Source organism: Apium graveolens, chromosome 4 (genome assembly GCF_009905375.1).
Source record: "Apium graveolens cultivar Ventura chromosome 4, ASM990537v1, whole genome shotgun sequence".
In the NCBI taxonomy this organism is placed as follows: domain Eukaryota; kingdom Viridiplantae; phylum Streptophyta; class Magnoliopsida; order Apiales; family Apiaceae; genus Apium; species Apium graveolens.
This window is the reverse complement of record NC_133650.1, coordinates 298681605-298701196: the sequence shown is the minus strand read 5'-3', so window position 1 is coordinate 298701196 and position 19592 is coordinate 298681605. Positions and strand designations below refer to the sequence as shown.

The 19592-nt window shown below is 37.3% G+C and overlaps 1 long non-coding RNA gene across 1 annotated transcript; it reads left to right on the top strand.

Moving 5' to 3' along the window:
• LOC141721333 (uncharacterized) lies at positions 1 to 2887 on the top strand. The gene is made up of 3 exons (XR_012574704.1): positions 1 to 101; positions 199 to 1677; positions 2373 to 2887. It is a non-coding gene; the product is annotated as an uncharacterized LOC141721333 (long non-coding RNA).
• The last annotated feature ends 16705 nt before the right edge of the window (positions 2888 to 19592 follow it).

The window sequence follows — 19592 nt, the reverse complement described above, 5'->3', positions numbered from 1 at the left end:
TCGTAGTGTAAGTCAACTGAGGTTAGTAAATTAGGGGAAGTAAAACCCTAATTTTAACAAATCAAGAAACTGCAGTTATCGTATGCATATCAATTAGTAAGGTAATATATACATACATATCTAACAATCATATATCATATATTGAAGATAATATATCTAACAATCATATGTTCTTTTCAATTTTTACAATTTTTACAGGATGTCGACAAGGGTCTATGTTTATATACATCATCATGGTGATTTGGATATTACAAAACCGAGCTACCAAGGTGGGAAGGTGGATGCAGTTAATCTTGATATTATGAGTTCTCCTTTCGCGATTTGGACGATTTTAGCAAGGAATTCGATTATGATTCTTCAGCAATTGTTTATTTTAAAACGAATGGTCATAATTTTAGTGATGGTATCAAGATTTTGTATGATGATGATTCTGTTAGAGAGGTAGTTGATGTGTCAATGCCCTACGGTAAGATCGACCTCTATATAGATCATTCTTTTGACTTTGCTTTTCCAATGAATGACACTGAAAATGAAATATTTAATGGTGATTTGAGTGATAGTGAAAATGATCCAGAATACTTTATTGAAACTGAATCAAGTGAATCTGATTGTTCAAGTCTAGTTGATAGCGATGAAGAGCTGAATGAATGTAGGCAATCATAAAAGTTATTTAAGGAGCAATTGGCTAGCGATAAGTTTAGAGATATTAGCAGTCACGAGTCTAGTTTTGAGAGTGATGAGCTGAGATTGATTGATTCCTCGTCTGAAGATGAAATTAGCAGAAAAAGGTTTATAGGGGATAATCTGATTATGGATAAAAGAAGAAAAAGAGAAAAACTTTTTAAAGCAGGACATGAGAAAGAGGCAGCTATCAAGTTTAAAATAGGTATGATATTTTTGTCAATGGATGAATTTAGATCAACTGTTAGACAATATGGTTTAAATGATAGGAGGGCAGTCTACTTCGTGAAGAACGATTCTCAGAGATGTCAAGTCATTTGTGAACAAGGGTGCCCATTATATATATGGTGCACCAGAATTAAAGATTCTGAGAATGTTCAAATTAAGACTTTGGTGGATAATCATTGTTGCACGAAGCCTTATATGAACAAGCATGCCACGGTTAAGTATTTGACTGAAAAATACGGTGATCGAATAAGAAAAGACCCCCAATGGAAGATTAAAGACATGATTGAGGTTATTAAAAAAGAAATGGAGATAGAGGTTACAAGAATTAAATGTATCAGAGTGAGGAAAGCTGCATTAGAAGGGGTTTACGACAGTCTAAAGGAACATTATGCTAGAGTTAGAGATTTTCCATGTGAAGTACTAAAGGTGAATTCTAAAAATACAATAAAAATTAGTACTACCAGGATGGATATGAATTCTTAGGCCAAGTTTAAAAGAATGTACGTGTGTTATCACGCTCTGAAGGAAGGTTGGAAACTTGGTTGTAGATCTATACAAGGGCTTGACGGTTGTTTTCTGAAAACGGTGTGTGGAGGGCAGCTGCTATCTACCGTGGGACGTGACGGTAATAATCAGATGTATCCCGTCGCGTTTGCTGTCGTGGAGACTGAGAACACAAACTCGTAGAGCTGGTTTTTGGAGCTACTGGTGGAAGACTTGAATCTCGGTGATGGTTATGGTTTTACAGTCATAAGCGATCAATAGAAGGTACATCTTGTTAATTTGTTTCCTTTTTTCCAGACTGTAAGTACTTCCTGCCAGTTTGTATTGCTTTTTCGCTACTGAATTTGGTACTCATGTTTACTTGGTTACTGGCTTGACCTAATATAGATTAATTTCTTATTATATATGTAGGCTTCTTACTTTTCTCTAATATTATATGGCAAATTGAGGTAGGGAACTTAATTGAATCATATAATATATTTCCACAGTAGACCCTCCTCCACTTTATCTAAGTCTGGGGACTCAGTGTCTTTTCTTAGTTTAGGCATGCTAAACAATATTAATTAGGAGACCCTGTAACTAATTCTGGACAACATTAACCAAGATTAATTTATATTGCTTAAGTATGTTACTGCCTATTATTATATTTCTAATTTCTTATTTAGGGAATCAGACCTGCATCATTAATAAAAGTGAAAGATTGATTAGTCTGAGAATTATAGAAAAATTTATAGCAAGGACCAAGACTCACCATTTAAAACCACTTAATAAAGCAGAAATCACTGGGATGGCTATTCTGGTATTAAAGGCTGACAGGAAATCAAATAGTATAGTTTATTTAGAATAAGGGAGGTGAAATCACAACACAGTGGTACTTGTTAAAAAATTAATAGGGAAAATAAATGGATTCAATCTAACTGAAAAGAAATATATTTTTAGTTAATTTTCTTCTTCTCCAGGGCCTGGAAAATGCAATGAAATATTACATGCCAGGAGCAGAACATAGATTCTGTACTCGACATTTATACTCCAACTTCAGAAAAAAAATATCCATCTGCATTCTTAAGGAAAACATTCTGGCTAGCGGCAACAACAACACATCCTGTGCAGCATCAGAAAGTTATGAACACCATTGCCAAAAATTTCAGGCCTGCTTATGACCAACTTAGGAACCTTGATGCTAAATCATGGACTAAAGCTCATTTTACAACAACATCAAAAGCAGACAATGTGGAGAATAACATGTCTGAATGCTTCAATGCATGGATCATAAGCGAGATGTACAATTATATAAATTTGCAAGCTACCTTGAAATTGATATATTTTTATTTATATTTTTTATTACCAATTGGATGCAGATATATGCCAGTTTTGACAATGATACAAGAGATTAAATTTAAGCTCATGACCAGAATTAAAAATAAAAGGGAAAAAATGCTTAACAGTGATCAAATCCTTTGTCCAAAAATTAAAAAGTAACTTGACTTTTATGTAACAGAAGCCATAAATTGGAATGCCACATGGGATGGAGCTGGGACTTATGCTGTAAGTAAAGTCATGCATCTGGTTTTAATTCAAGTTTTTAAATATTAATATATGAAGTATTTATGCAGGTTAAATACGGTGTGAGAGGTGTGACAGTGGATTTGGTTAATAAAACGTGCGCTTGTCGAGTGTTCCAATTAACCGGAATACCATATGACCAATTTGATACCGATTTCAGTTCAGTGATTCACTTGATACATTTAGCTGACTTCAGTGACCAACAAAATCATTAAGCCGATAAAATATGTGCCCGTTGTTTGGATCACATGTGAGCTATTGTTGGTAGGGGTGAGTAGAAAATCGTAAAAACCGCTTTCACCGCATCAATTCGCACCGTAGAACGCGGTTTTTAATTTTCGTGGATCGGTTGCAGTTTGAATTTTTAATAAACCGCGCAGTGCGGTGCAGGTTGTGATTTTAAAATTCTGAAATGCGGTTCAAACCGCACCGTTTCATGATTCCATTTATTAAGTTTGATTCCATTTAACATACTAGGAGTGCTTGCTTAGTGATCATCTTGTTTCTGCAAGACCAATTGTTGCGTGGTGATCATCCTATTTGTGTTTCTTCAAAAATAATGAGACACATGGTACAAAACCACCTATTTAACAGTGAACTCATTTAATTGCTGAGCCAAGCTTCTATGCTAAACTTTACGGTGTGGAATTTTTAATTTATATTATTGAAGAATATTGGCGACTTTGTTATATTATTCAAAAATTTAATTAATTTAAGTTTTGTATTTATTTAAAATTTTCGAACTTATAATGTATAAATCGCAGTGAACCGCACCACACCGCACCGTATTTTTGTGGTGTGGTTTATGCGGTTTTTGAGGGTACGCGGTGCGATTGCGGTTTGGAAATTTGATCAAACTACATGTGCGGTTTGGTTTGCGGTTTGAGGAAAAAACCGCACCGCCCGCACCGCGCTCACCCCTAGTTGTTGGGTTTCACCATATTGAATATGAATTTTATTTTTAAAGCTGATTTTTTTTGAATTTGAATTTTAGATATACGGATTTTGAAACCTGATTCTAAATCCGAAAATTGATCTAAACCCAATTCAAAACAGAAATCCGAAGAAATTTAATATATATATATATATTACTCCAATTTTAAATACTCTACACAATATATTATACATATAATTGTTTGACTTTAAGACATATATTTTTATTTATGTTAAAATTAATTAACAATAAATTTAAATGAAATTAAATTATTGTCTAATTCAAACGGGCGATAGGGTAAATAAAGCATCATCTAAGATAAATCTAGTTAATTTGGTTGATTGTTAAAATATTTGTTATAGATATACAAATAATATTGTGGTGGAATGGTTGAAGGTGCCATGTTAAAATTCATCTTTCATAGTCTAGGTTCTGTGCTCCATAACAGATGCTTCCAATATTAATCTATTAGGATACTTTTCGTATTTCGGGTTTGTATTTCAGATTTCGGAGGGTTTTGGATTTCAGGGTATGTTCATATATCCAATCTAAAAAAAATCGGGTTCAAATATTTTTTCGGGTTCGGGTATGGATAAAAAATCGGATTTTGATATGGTTTTTGTTATACCCGATGATGGTACATGTGGCTCCTCCAACGACTAGGCCCAGACTCCTAACTCCATCCAGTCCCGCACACCACCAGTCCTAACTGGCCCAGTCCCGCAAGCCCAACCTTGAGAGGTCCCAACACGTGAGGCATATACCAAAATGCATGATAGGGACAACTGTCACCCATCAATCATGGGAACAATCAGGGCACGTATTAGAGGATCCTCAGAACATTCCTCAGCCAGTCCCGCGCTGACACGTGTGAAACATCCACTCCAGCCAGGTGTCCTCCGCTCCTAGAGCCAATGGCCACGATTCAAAGGTACCAACCCCAAAACCATATCCTTGGGCTATAAATAACCCAAGAAGGTAAGGTTTTGGGGTTAATCACTCTCTCACACTCATATACAAACACAACATCTATCTTCATCTTCCTCAAAAGCGAGTTCTTATTCTCACACCGGAGGCACCGCGGGACTAAAACCCCCCTTTCGGTGTTGTTTTGTAGGAACCCCACCACAGTTACATCTCCACAGCGGCGAAGGATCCAGGCACGGTGTCGAAGGAGCGGCTCCGCCACCAGGAGTTACCATTTGGTGCTAGAAGGAGGGGCTCTCCATCCTTAGGTCTCGGTGCCCCTGGATTCACCTTCATCAGCAATCTCTTTAAAGAGTCCATTTATTTGACTTGTAAGAACACATGCAACCAAACTCTCTCATAAATATGAATGTTGTTGATCTAAGCCACATTTGTATGTGCTCGTTGTTTTAGGCCACGTTTATGTGAGCCCAGTTTCGTTGATTTAAGCCACGTTTGTGTGTGCTATTATCAGTTTTTTTTTGTTTTAGAAACCCCGAATTTTCTCTATCTTGCAAATTACCTTTGTGTTCTAAAACCCCGCTACACTTTTGTTACCACATTGTTGAGTAGTCCCAGAAGATTGTCTGAACTAGTCCCGGAAAGCTGTTTGTCACTGCTTGTTATTGTTTGGGATAGTTCTTGCGATTTTCGTAAAGCAACCTTAGATCCATATTTTTAGTGGGAAATCTTTGTTAGTTGTTGTTGGTATTTTTGAGACAATGGCAAGACCAGGAAAGCATACTTCTGGAAGACCATCTGCTAGTACTCAGGTCCAGGAGCCGGACCACTCCCAGGCCCTTGACCCCGGAGCCGACAGAGAAGCATTCCACGAGCAACTATTGCAACACACTCTTGTTGTGGACATAATTGTAAACACCCGGGACGCTAGAAGCCTTATTGAGCTGAACCAATACAAATACACTAATGTCCCGGTGGCCGAAGAGCACATGGCCAACCTTACAAGTGATGAATTGGCAGAAGCAATCCGGCTCTACAGGCAGGAGCAAACCCGGCTCCAGGAAGAAGCCGAACTTGAGGAAGAACCGGAGGAGTCCGGGGACTCCCAACAATCTAAGAGATCTGTCTTTGACCGAATTGGAGCTAAGGGAATGAAAAATACAAAGGATTAGGGTAATAGGAAAGAAGCAGAAGCTGCTAAGCAGAAAAAGTTGGAAGAGATGCGGGAGCAAATCAGAAAATAGGAAGAAGCAAAACTCGAGCTAAAAATCCAAAAAAGAATGTAGTTAGAAGAAGAAAAGCTATTGGCCAAGTATAGGACCAAGAGAACCCGGAGGGATCCCACTCCGGAGCTGATTTCTGATGATGGAGAAGAGGAGAAGCAAAAAGACTTAAAAGATATGATCTATGAATTGCAAAGGAAGATGGACAAAGACTCAGGACTTGAAGCACTACAATTTTGATTCTTTTAATGGCCTGGGAGACCCAGAGGAGCACTTGAACTACTTTGAGCAGATCGCGCAAATATATTACTACAATGACTTGACGAAATCAAGGTTCTTCGCATCAACTCTTAAGGGAGGGACCCATAGATGGTTCGGCAAGATCCCCTCCCGCAGCATCCATAGTTGGAAGGAGTTCCGTGCTTCTTTTCTCCGGAGATTTCAAGCAAACAAGATGCATGAAATGCATATGTGTCACCTGGAAACCAACCGGCAGCATGACAATGAGTCTCTCTCTACATATATGCGACGGTTCCAAGAAGCAATCAACAAAGTCTCGAGCTTGGATGAGTGCGAAGCTCTGAGTAGGGTTGAGCAAAACCGAACCGAAACCGAAAAACCGAACCGAACCGTGCTAATTCGGTTCGCTTTGGTCCTAAATTTTTCAAAAATTCGGTTTATTCGGTCCGGACCGAATAGACCGAAATAAAATTCAGTTCGGTTCGTTTATTTTCACAAATATTTCGGTTCGGACCGAATAGACCAAATCATAAATACTATAATTTTGTATTATATATATTTTACATATATCTTAAAAATTATAATCAAAATTTTTAATTTGTAATTATATTTATGGAGTATTAGAACTCTATATATCACATTACTTTAATTATATTTTAAAATTTAAAATTTATGATTTAATTTTTAATGTAATTTTATTTTTGAAAAAAAAATCGGTCTATTCGGTCCAAAACTGGACCGAACCGATTATTTCGGTTCGGTTTGGTCCGGTCCATAATATAACTTCGGTCCGGTTCGGTCCAAGAAAAAATGACTATTCGTTTTTTCGGTCTATTCGATTCGGTCCGGTTTTGGACCGAACCGACCGAATGCTCAGCCCTAGCTCTGAGCATTTTCAGGAAAAACTTGGACCCAGAGCAGAGTGAGAGATATATTGTCGAACTGATCAATAGGGAGCCACAAAGTCTGGCAGCAGCTTACTCCATGGCTACCAGATTCATAAAGAAACTGATGTACTCTAGGCAATGAGGATGACCCGGAGTGGGGGATCCAGGAGTAAGAACACTGATGACCGACCGAAAGGGGGTTACCATCAGGACAAGAAGTTCAGGAAAAACCAACAGAACCAAGAAAGACAAACTACTCCAGTTTTTCAGAGACTCAGTCCTAAGCTGGAGTCCAAGGGCGACCCTGGACCCGCGAAGCAGCCCCGGGAGCCGAAGCAGGAGCCGGACTGGACTCCTCTCAATATGACCTGGGAAGAAATCTTGAAGGAGGTAAAAAACAAACCTTTCTATTATCCTCTGAAACCAATGCAAACTCCTCCGGAGAGCAGGCCTTGAAAGGAATATGTCCTAAGTCCAATCATGTATTAGGATTTAGGAATAACTTTTATGTAATCTGTTTTGATTTCATTGATATTAATAAAGACTTGTTTTGTTTTTATTACGGGCTCTATCTATTTAAGTGTTTAAATAAGATATACCATAGTTTAGAGTAAAGCTTTTTATGGATTATGATGAGATCATAATAGTGAGACCTAAAAAGATGATAACTCTAAACTTAAATAGTTCCTGGTCATAGGATTACTAATTGGTAATTAATAATCCGCAAAGATTGGTACATACTATGCTTGCTTCATTATGAAGGATGTCTGTTCTCATAGACATTTGTGTGGTGACACTATAGCTAGTATGTAGGTGCTTATTATAGAATAAGTTCACTGAACATGACTCGCCCAGCTGAACAACTGATGGAGTTCACTCACGTGTCAGCAGTTATTCGCTTAGTGATAGTTGTACAAGTATCCTTAGACTTGAGGTCATCATAGTCATCTTGTATACACTGAACTATGCTTTGGTTTAGTTCTTAGTCTCCAGGGACAATTATTAGGGCTCTTCTGGGTATAGGAATTTGTACACGAAGATAGTGTATGATCAATAAAGGATCTACCCCTTCAAGTGAAGGAAGCAAATGTTCAAGGCTGATCCACTTATGCTAGTTCAGGAATATCTGGCCAGAGTGAATGAAATTAGAAAGGAGTTTCTAATTTGCATAGAACTACGCATAGTAAATGGTAAGCAAGTGATTGAATTAGATAGGCTTGGCACGAGATCCATGCCTTGTATTTAATCGGGACATTGTAGGGTAGAAGGAGTTTATTGTACGGTAACTATTCACTGACAGGTTCTTGGTTTTCTAAGCAGTGAATTCATATTATCCGGATAGTCGCGATATGTTGAGAAGCATCACTCACGATGTAGAATAAATGTGATTAATTAATTAATCATATTTAATAAATTAGAGAATTTATATAAATAATGATAAAATAGTTTTATTATTATTTATTTCTACTACCGGCTTAATATTGAACCTACAGGGTCACACCATAAAAAGAGAATGATTTTATGATGGAGGAATTAATTAATAATGGCTAATAATTATTTATTTGTGAAATAAATAATTAATTGGCAAATTTAATAATTGGTTAAATGAGATTTAATTGATTATAAATTAATTAAGAAAAGTTCTTAATATTATTAATTAAGGATTTAATTTTTGGAAATTAAATCAAGAGAGAGAATTATTTCTAAAGTGTTTAGAAAAAGGATTAATAATTAAAAGGTGTTTTAATTATTAATGAGAATAATAAATGGGATAATAATAATAATATTTATGGGAAAATTTCAGCTGAAAATTTTGCCTATAAATACACTATTATAGACCCTATTTTATTCGAACCCAAGAAACCCAAAAGTTTCAGAAAACCAAATTCTCTCCACCTCCTCCTCCTCCTAAAAGTCGTTTTCTTGGTGGATACCGGTGGAGTGCTTCACACTTGAGAAGCAACTGCTAAGGATCTCTGATCGTTGTCTTCGAATTAATTTTAAAAGGTTAGATTCGATCCCTCGAATTTTTATTCACGATTTATATGCTTTTATTTGGATTTTGTATGTGTAAAAGTGTTTTGTCATGCCCCCGCTGTGTTTAAAAATCCAACATTGGTATCAGAGCATAGGTCGTATGCATATAGATCTGTGGTAAAAATTTTAGAATTTTATGTGCTTGTATGAATTAATTATGATTTTTACAAGTTATATCATGAATTAATTTTGTCTGATGAGAAATCGTTTCTCAGAATAATTTTGACTGTTGATCTGGGTTCTACAAGTGTTGTAGATCGTCTGGGTATTTTTTTCATAATTTTATGATGTATAGATTTTTTATTATGAATTTTTTGAAGTTCTTGTAATTAAAATTCGTAATTAAATAATTATATATATATATGAATTGTATGTATGTATATATCTATATCTGCATAATCTGTACTGCTGTCTGTTGTTTGCACGGGTAATAGAAAGAAGACAGCATAGGTACGATAGACACAGCAGAAAAGGTAGCTGACAGCCGCCTGCAACTGTCGGCGCGTGCAGCGCACGCGGGTAGCCTATTGCGCATTTGTAGAATGCGTTATACCCTATATTGGCTTATAAGGGGTGTAAACGCATCACGGGAATGCGTTACAGCCCCTCTGTTGTTTTTAAAATTATTTTTCTGGGAGTTTCGTAACTCCGTTTTAGGCGTGCAATATACCGTTGGATTCGTTTTTTCGAGACGGATCTAATGGAGTGATCAATTTTAGTTTATATAAAAGTTTTGAACTGTTTATATTTCCATGAAGTGTTTTAAAGCTGTTTTTGATTGTTTTAATTGATTTTAAATGCTTCATGTGATATATAGAGATGTATAATGCTTAGACTAATGTGCTAGATGATGTAACATGCCTACCTTGATGTTTATTCATGTTGATATATGTGATATATGCTTAGTTTATCATGCGATGATAGATTTAGGTGAACTTAAATAAACATAAGGCGTTTGTTAGACAACCTAGTATAGTGAAATTGTTTCATAACCTTAAGAATAATATTATGAATACAATCATGAGATTCTTGTGTTTGTGAAACACGTAATTGAATATGAATTTTCGATATGAGAGAAAGGATGATTCTGTCAACAACAGATTTCTATCTGTAAGAAAGGGTTATTAAGTGACGCCTCTTGACAATGCTCCACCCGATCTGGGAATCGTCTGATTATTGATTATTGATTTGAAATATTTAATTTAAAAGGAAGAATCTCTTTATAATATGATTATGATTGTAACGTAATATAATCCCTCTAAAATTAAATAATATCAAGTAGTAATTGGCCAATGACACAACGGGCTTGTGTTGGTCATAGCCTTCCAACATGATAGAAAGTAGTTCTTATTTTTGAATCATTGTCATTTCGTGCCACAGCCGAGGGCTTTGATTTCGAAATAAGAAATACTTGTCTATTACATAGAGATGTGTACATTGAATAAGAATCTAAAGGTCATTACGTGCCACAGCCGTGGGCCTTTGGGGACTGATTCATTTGTACGGAATGTTGGGTTTGACTTGACTTAGAATATTGAGTTTGTCGTGCCACAGCCGTGACTCAATTATTCAAGAGGCTAAAGTTTGATTAGGGAATAACATGAGATGTAATTGACAAGAGTTGTCTGCCTATTGAACATTACATGGCGTTTCATGCCACAGCCGGGGTTGTGTGATGGAATGTAGGATCCCTATTCCCACTAGCATTATGAATGCTTAATTTTTCACGTAGAGGGTTGAATAAATTAGATAAACTAGTGGGAGCCACTTATGAATAAAGACCCGATTCATATAGTGTTTTGAAATGAAATCGAATATTTGCTAAGTGTTGTTATGTGTTTATCATTTACAGATTTACTTTGTACGTTATGTCTTCTGCACTATCACTCAGGAGCATACTAGATGCTCACAAATTGACTGGTCCTAATTATGCTGACTGGCTTCGAAACTTGAGAATTGTTCTCAGGATTGAGAAGCTGGAATATGTGATTGACTCACCTAAGCCTACTGAACCTGCTAGCGATGCGCATAATGATGAACATATTGTGTATCATAAGTGGATAGATGATGCAAATGTTGCTCAATGCATCATGCTAGCTTCCATGAACATTGAGCTACAGAAGCAACATGAGCATATGGATGCTCACACTATCCTCATACATCTACAAGAGTTGTATGATGTGGCGGGGATGACAGCTCGATATGAGATATCGAAGGAGTTGTTCGGTTGTAGGATGTCTGAGGGATCATCTGTGAATGACCATGTACTTAAGATGATCAATTTGATTGAACGTCTTGGACAACTTGGTTTTGTCATGGATGGGGAGCTGAGCCAAGACCTGGTCTTGCAATCGCTTCCGAGTTCGTTCTCGCAGTTTGTTCTGAACTTTCACATGAATAAGTTGGATGTCAGCCTGCCTGAACTCCACAACATGTTGAAGACTGTGAAATCGAATTTTCCCCCTAAGAAGAGTTCTGTTCTTCTAATTGGTGAAGGTTCCAATCCTAAGAAAAGGAAGAGGAACTCTTCCAAGAAGAAGAAAGTAGGTGAGAAAATGCCGGTTCCACCAAAAGCTGAAGACCCCAAGAGCAAAGTTGTTTGCTTTCACTGTAACAAGGTGGGGCACTGGAAGAGGAACTGCAAGGTTTACCTTGCAGAATTGAAGAAGAAGGGTAGTGAGACTACCGCTTCTGATTCAGGTATGTTCATGATAGAAATGAATATGTCATTAAATCAAATTTCTACTTGGGTATTAGATACCGCCTGTGGTTCTCAAATTTGCAATTTATTGCAGGGACCAAGGAGAAGTAGGACTCTTGAGGAAGAGGAGGTGATTCTACTGATGGGAAATGGAGCAAGAGTTGCTGCTGAAGATGTAGAATCATTTCATTTACATATGCCTACGGGCAAGACTATTGTTTGAAATAATTGTTATTTTGTTCCCTCGATTGTGAGGAATATTATTCCCATGTTAGACTTGGGTGGATTTTTCATTTATTATTGAGAATAATGAATGTTCTATTCTTGGAGATAATATTCTTTATGGACGTGGTGCTTTAAATAATGGTCTGTATGTATGTGACATAATTTATTTCAGATTGAACAAACTAATAAAAGAAAAGGGATGATGAAAATCTCACTTTATAGTGGCACTGCAGTCTCCATTTAGTGGACATGGAGAGAGGGCTGCAAATTTGCTAGGAATGGTACACACAGATGTATGTGGACCAATGTCTACGCAAGCCATGGGTGGATTTTCATACTTCATTACTTTCATAGATGATAGATCTGGATTCGGATATGTGTTTGATGAAACACAAGTCTGAGGCCTTTGAAAAGTTCAAAGAATATAAGTATGAAGTGGAGAAACAACCAAACATAGTATTATAACTCTTCGATTAGATCGAGGTGGTGAATACTTGAACGGAGAGTTTCTAGATTATCTCAAAATAAATGGTATAGTCTCCCAGTGGACTCCTCCAGATTGGAATCTGAAAGGAAAAATTGAACTTTGTTAGACATTGTTCGGTCCATGATGAGCTATGCAAATCTTCCAGTATTCCTATGGGGTTATGCATTGGAAACCTCAGCATATTTACTGAATAAGGTGCCTTCCAAATCTGTTCCTTAAACTTCGTATGAGATATGGAAAGAAAGGAAACCGAGTCTTAAACACGTTAAGATTTGGGGATGTCCAGCTTATGTCAAGAAAGTTGACCTAGATAAGCTGGAATATCGATCCGGAAAATGTAGTTTTGTGGAATATCCTAAAGAGACTTTAGGGTATTACTTTTGCACCGATCATCGGGTGTTTGTCTCCAGACATGCTACCTTCTTGGAAAAGGAGTTTATCCTTGAAGGAAACAGTGGGAACAAACTTGAACTTGATGAAGTTCAAGAAGCACAAACTACTACAGATCGAGTGGAAACACCTGTTCTGACTAAACAACCTTTTGTGGAACAGCCCATTCATAGGTCAGGGAGAGTATCTCGCCAACCTGAGAGGTAATATGGCCTTGTCATTGAGAATGACAATGAGTTGTCAATCATTTGATGATGACGACCCTGTGACCTATAATGAGGCTATGAGTAGTGTTGACTCAGAGAAATGGCATAGTGCCATGAAATCCAGAATGGAATCTATGTATACGGTATACAAAAGATAGATTATAGCAGATGGCCAGGTGGAGACCTATAAGGCCAGGATTTTGGGAAAAGGATTCAAACAAAGGCAATGGATTGACTTTGATGAAACTTTTTACATGAAGCCCTGTTAAAATCAGTTCGGATTTTCCTTGCGATTAATGTGGTTTAAAGCAAGCTTCTCGAAAGATGGAACATTCGTTTTGATGAGATAATCAAAGAGTTTGATTTTATCAAAAACGTAGATGAACCATGCGTCTACAAAAGGGTTAGTGGGAGCGCGGTAACATTTCTTATATTGTATTGAATTAGAGTTGACACACACAACAACATAGCAGACCCACTCACAAAGCTACTTTATGAAAGTCACTTTGATCGTCAAGTTGGGTATTAGATACCAGAGTGATTGGCTTTAGTACAAGTGGGAGATTGAAAGGAATATGTCCTAAGTCCAATCATGTATTAGGATTTAGGAATAACTTTTATGTAATCTGTTTTGATTTCATTGATATTAATAAAGACTTGTTTTGTTTTTATTACGGGCTCTATCTATTTAAGTATTTAAATAAGATATACCATAGTTTAGAGTAAAGCTTTTTATGGATTATGATGAGATCATAATAGTGAGACCTAAAAAGATGATAACTCTAAACTTAAATAGTTCCTGGTCATAGGATTACTAATTGGTAATTAATAATCCGCAAAGATCGGTACATACTATGCTTGCTTCATTATGAAGGATGTCTGTTCTCATAGACATTTGTGTGGTGACACTATAGCTAGTATGTAGGTGCTTATTATAGAATAAGTTCACTGAACATGACTCGCCCAGCTGAACAACTGATGGAGTTCACTCATGTGTCAGCAGTTGTTCGCTTAGTGATAGTTGTACAAGTATCCTTAGACTTGAGGTCATCATAGTCATCTTGTGTACACTGAACTATGCTTTGGTTTAGTTCTTAGTCTCCAGGGACAATTATTAGGGCTCTTCTGGGTATAGGAATTTGTACACGAAGATAGTGTATAATCAATAAAGGATCTACCCCTTCCAGTGAAGGAAGCGAATGTTCAAGGCTGATCCACTTATGCTAGTTCAGGAATCTCTGGCCAGAGTGAATGAAATTAGAAAGGAGTTTCTAATTTGCATAGAACTACGCATAGTAAATGGTAAGCAAGTGATTGAATTAGATAGGCTTGACACGAGATCCATGCCTTGTATTTAATCGGGACATTGTAGGGTAGAAGGAGTTTATTGTACGGTAACTATTCACTGACAGGTTCTTGGTATTCTAAGCAGTGAATTCATATTATCCGGATAGTCGCGATATGTTGAGAAGCATCACTCACGATGTAGAATAAATGTGATTAATTAATTAATCATATTTAATAAATTAGAGAATTTATATAAATAATGATAAAATAGTTTTATTATTATTTATTTCTACTACCGGCTTAATATTGAACCTACAGGGTCACACCATAAAAAGAGAATGATTTTATGATGGAGGAATTAATTAATAATGGCTAATAATTATTTATTTGTGAAATAAATAATTAATTGGCAAATTTAATAATTGATTAAATGAGATTTAATTGATTATAAATTAATTAAGAAAAGTTCTTAATATTATTAATTAAGAATTTAATTTTTGGAAATTAAATCAAGAGAGAGAATTATTTCTAAAGTGTTTAGAAAAAGGATTAATAATTAAAAGGTGTTTTAATTATTAATGAGAATAATAAATGGGATAATAATAATAATATTTATGGGAAAATTTCAGCTAAAAATTTTGCCTATAAATATACTATTATAGACCCTATTTTATTCGAACCCAAGAAACCCAAAAGTTTCAGAAAACCAAATTCTCTCCACCTCCTCCTCCTAAAAGTCATTTTCTTGGTGGATACCGGTGGAGTGCTTCACACTTGAGAAGCAACTGCTAAGGATCTCTGATCGTTGTCTCCGAATTAATTTTAAAAGGTTAGATTCGATCTCTCAAATTTTTATTCACGATTTATATGCTTTTATTTGGATTTTGTATGTGTAAAAGTGTTTTGCCATGCCCCCGCTGCGTTTAAAATCCAACAGGCCTTATAATAGGCAGTGCGATTATCATGAGACCCATGGCCACAAGACTGAGAACTGCTTATTGTTAGGGCGAAAACATGCACTAATATTCACGCAAGTATACGCGTTCGCAAGTAATATAGAATACTTTCTAGTTCGTTCCCTCAGAGACTCAGACTAAGTTATTGTCTAATTAAACTCACTCACCAATGTATGATTACTTCTCAATGTTAAGATAACACTTAAAATTGTTGATTAAATATTAATTATAATTAACTACTTAATTAACCACTTAACTAACACTTCAATTTATCAATAATAAAACACTCATGAGATCACAACTTCATTATTACTTCCTTCTATAGCCATTATTATTACCTTTAGCATGTGACAGTGATGACATTAATCGAATAACACGAAACTGATAAAAGCCAACTTTCATTGTACTAATACCATTCTACCAAACATCCACAATTAAGATAGAAGTTGAATAGTCATCAATTATGTTGAGTTCCTATATGTCTACAGAAATTGACAACACAACGATTTAAGCACAAGTTATCCCTTTTGATTACATAGGGCAAATAAAACTGTTAGAGTTACCCACTAATCATGTACAACGTACATGAACCTATGCTAGCATGGCAAGTTCTAAATCTCAAGATCCACCGTCGCTTCACAAGAGATTAACACCCTATCTTATATGTTCGCGACGCACATAAGACGAATACGCACAACCAATACTAGATATCATGCAATCATCACACACTAAAGTATTAAACAATTAACTAAAGAATTCCATAATAAATCCGTTGCAACCCCATGATCACGATTAGCCCATAATAGAACTTATCGCCATCATGGGTTCATATGAAATCATGATAAACAACACAAGAAAATAATAACTAAACTAATTATATTAAAACAGAGTACGTCACAAGAGTAAATAAGTCAAAGCAAGAAAACTAGCATCCAACGTTACAACGAAACAAGAATCACAAGAAAATATGCTTCCTCTTCGTTGCGGTGTGCTAAATCGGTCTTCTTCCTTATCTCCTTCGCTTCTTGCGCCAAACATAATATAAAACATAATCTCCTTCATATATCTCTATGAAAACGTCTCAAATCTACTTATATAATAGTCCCATAAAACTCAGATTACATAGAAGTTGGAAGCCAAACAGAAGTAGAAGTCTAAAATAATTCAGCTTTTTTCCCCGACCCTGCGCGACCGCTCAGCATTTCTGCGCGGGCGCGCAAGGCTGCTGCGTGGCCGCTCAGCATTGCTGCGCGGGCGCGCAGGACCCTACTGGAAAAATTCCAGGTTTGCTCCGTTTCTTCGCCGTAATCTGCCCGTTCTTTTCCTCTCGCAATGGTGAACACATGCCAAGGCTTATTCTTGATGATTCCTCCTCCGAAATGCAACTAATACCCTGAAATGCATAAACACTAGAAAAATGCATCAAATACACAAAATACTTGATTTCAAGACACCAATTTAAGCCATTTTAAGACGTTCTAAGTGGTATAAAATGCCACTTATCACACCCCCAAACTTAAATCGATGCTTGTCCTCAAGCATCACAGACTCAAAACAAATAAAAATATGCATGAATGCAATCTATATGAAAATGCAACGATCCCCCTTACTACAATTAACCAATCAAATTGTCACGTCTCAACGAATGCAGTTAGACACTAAAGATCAATAAACTCATGCAAACAGACATACAGCCAGAAACGTGGTGTGTGCAAATGCTTAACAGATATGCTTCGGAACTAGACCAATTACTATGACTAGACTATCCTCAAGGCAATCCTACGATTATACAAAGAATTAAAATTCTAGGCACAAAGTGATATACAACACTACAAGAACTCTGGAGCTTACTACAGAATCGTGCTTTTTATTTACAACTCAAATGCTTATTTGACCGTGCAATGAGTGAGGTCCACAAAAGACTTATACAATGGTATCCATGTAACGAGCGTTAGGTTAGCGGATCCCAGACTCTAAAAGCCTTAGGTCACTAGGCACAAAGTCCCCTAAGAACTTAATAACTCGAATACCAAAGAGCCCACTCTTGATCAATTATGCAATTTTTTTTTATTTCTTTTTTTTTTTATTTTTTTTTTCTTTTCTGAGCAAGTGCGTTTCGCTCCATCTTGCTCAACCCTAGACTACTCGCATAACATGCGAGCCGGCTACTAGCCATTTGACGCCTAGCCACAACTAGCAACAAATTCCATTTTTACTCCATTTTTTTTTCTTTTTCATGCCTTTACCACTAAGAACCTATTATCAAATTCTAAGCATAATAAATAGATTATCCTCGAAAATAATCAGATCATAACAACAATCTAGCCCTTAAGCATTCTCTAAGACTTAGTGAAAATACAAGTGCTTCTAGCATGCATATCAACCTACACAACTTAATATCACTTTAATGCTATCACTACACTCGCATCAATATCACAATTCAGTCGATAAATCATTGCAAAAGGGATCATGGTATATGCATGAGCTATATGATATGACAAACAAATAAAGCTATATAAAAAACTATATGGCAAAAATTATACAACTATATGAACTAACTATCATGAATATGCAGCTATATGGCACACACAAAATATTCCTTAACTACCACCCCCAAACTTAAAATCTTCACTGTCCCCAGTGAAGGTAGTAGAAAGGAACACAGGGTATACCTACTCGGAGTCATCATCATCATCACCCTCAGTGGGTGGGGTATCAGGCGGCGGGTATGCAGAGTCCTCACCAAAAACTGGCCACTGGATATCAGCTCCAAGGCCTCGAAAAGCAGTCCCTAACGCAAGAGTGAGCTCCTGAGCAAACCTGCTCTGCGTCTCATACATGGCATCCATCCGCCGTAAAAGCCTCCTATACTGGGCATCACCCATCCCAGCACCCTCCTGAGCTCTCGAAGAACCAGCCTCACCACGCCCTGGCCTAGCCATAGTAGCACCTCGTGCTGGACGTCCTCCTGGAAGACGATAACCCAGCCCATGCTCCTCAGGCTCACCACCGGTCCACTCCTGCATCCCATTCAGAGTGCCAGAATCTATCGGAGCTGCTGGCAACTGCAACTGCTCATGAGCCGACCAGTTCACTCCTACTGCTCGGCATAGCTTCGTAACCGTGGATGCATAAGGGATGTTCATATGCTTGGCTCCCCTCAAAAACTTCAGAATTCCTTGGTAGATAAACTCACCAAGGTCCACATAGTATTCCTCATTCAGAATTCCCCACAACAACTGTGCTCTCTCAACTGTGACCTCGTGTGCATGTGAAGAAGGCAAAATATTAGCACATATAAATGCATTCCATGCACGGGCATACCTGTTCATGGCGATCCCCGGAAAGTGACGATACTCATTATTGGCTGGACTGCGGTTCCAAACTGTGCCCGGTCGACAGAGAGTCGCACAAATCAAATCCAAGTCAAAATCCTCAGCAGTCTTTTCATTCCAGTTCTCCTCCTCGGGCTTCCTCTCTCGCTGTCCAATCACACGGCGAATCGCCGCAGGATGATAATCAACCGTCAGCCCACGAACTACAGAAAACCCATTCTTTTCAGCCTTCGCGTTCGCGTAGAACTCGCGAACAACACTCATCGGTACTGCTTCGGGTGACTCACAAAAAGCTATCCACCCCTTCTCTGCAATCATAGGCAACAACTCACCATCCCTCCCTGATGGTAAAAACCCCCTCTCCTTCAGAATCGGCTTCCCCAACAGCCTAGTGTACTCCTCCTCCGCAGCTCTGTCAGTTAACCGAGGCCTTGCAGCAGTACCCCTTGATGAATCAGCAGTAGGAACTGTGCTACTGCTGTCAATAGTGCGTGCTCTCTTGGGTGCCATTGATTTGTGAATAAAAGTGTGTAAGAACTGATTTTTGATGTTTATGAGAGGGTTTAAGTGTAGGAAGTTTGTCGGAGATATGTGGGATAGGTGTATGTATATATAGGGTGTGGAGTAGGTTAAATTAGATTAGGAGTGGGGTTGAGGGATAAAATCATGGGGTAATGGGAAAAGAATTCGTGGGTTTATGGGCTGTGATGGGTTTTTGTGTTTTGTTTTTTTTTTTTTTTCTGAACTGCAAAAAAATTTCTGGAACTCGACCCCTGCGCGG